Source organism: Bison bison, unplaced genomic scaffold (genome assembly GCF_000754665.1).
Source record: "Bison bison bison isolate TAMUID 2011002044 unplaced genomic scaffold, Bison_UMD1.0 scf7180017864535, whole genome shotgun sequence".
Taxonomy (NCBI): domain Eukaryota; kingdom Metazoa; phylum Chordata; class Mammalia; order Artiodactyla; family Bovidae; genus Bison; species Bison bison.
The window spans coordinates 8,284,327-8,285,561 of record NW_011495084.1 but is presented as its reverse complement, the minus strand read 5'-3'; positions in this window follow the sequence as shown (position 1 = coordinate 8,285,561).

Below are 1,235 nucleotides of genomic sequence, written 5' to 3'. Positions count from 1 at the left end.
AGCCCCTGTTAAAAATAAAGCTACGGGCCTTGTTCACCAACGCTTGGTCTCCCCATGTCATTCTTCCCTTTAACTTCCAGCTGAGTCTCCATCTGGAGCGTGGAACACACCACGCTTACTAATTATGCCTGGGCTTCTAAGACCCACTCGAGAAGGTGTCTAGGGTGAGGCACCTTCCGCTATTCGAGAGGGCGCCTGCGGCCTACGTAAGTGGTGCAAACTTCTTGTCTTGAAGTTTTATTGGTCTCCCGCGTAAACCAAGCTACTCAGCCTCTTTTCTCCACTGAATTTTCTACTGAGCTGTCCTCATTCTATTATTCTTTATATCTCTAATTAGCATATAAATAGTCGCCTAGGCCGTCTCTCCTTCGAATACCCTGGATCAGCTGGGGCTGGTCCCCAGCAATAAACTGTGGTAAATTCTGAAAGAGATGGGAATACCAGACCACCTGATCTGCCTCTTGAGAAATTTGTATGCAGGTCAGGAAGCAACAGTTAGAACTGGACATGGAACAACAGACTGGTTCCAAATGGAAAACGAGTACGTCAAGGCTGTATATTGTCACCCTGCTTATTTAACTTATGTGCAGAGTACATCATGAGAAACGCTGGACTGAAAGAAACACAAGCTGGAATCAAGATTGCTGGGAGAAATATCAATCACCTCAGATATGCAGATGACATCACCCTTATGGCAGAAAGTGAAGAGGAACGACAAAGCCTCTTGATGAAAGTGAAAGTGGAGAGTGAAAAAGTTGGCTTAAAGCTCAACATTCAGAAAACAAAGATCATGGCATCCGGTCCCACCACTTCATGGGAAATAGATGGGGAAACAGTCAGATAAACTCAGACTTTATTTTTCTGGGCTCCAAAATCACTACAGATGGTGACTGCAGCCATGAAATTAAAAGACGCTTACTCCTTGGAAGGAAAGTTATGACCAACCCAGATAGCATATTCAAAACCAGAGACATTACTTTGCCAACAAAGGTTCATCTAGTCAAGGCTATGGTTTTTCCAGTGGTCATGTATGGATGTGAGACTTGGACTGTAAAGAAGGTTGAGCACCGAAGAATTGATGCTTTGGAACTGTGGTGTTGGAGAAGAATCTTGAGAGTCCCTTGGACTGCAAGGAGATCCAACCAGTCCATTCTGAAGGAGATCAGCCCTGGGATTTCTTTGGAAGGAATCATGCTGAAGCTGAAACTCCGTTACTTTGGCCACCTCATGCGAAG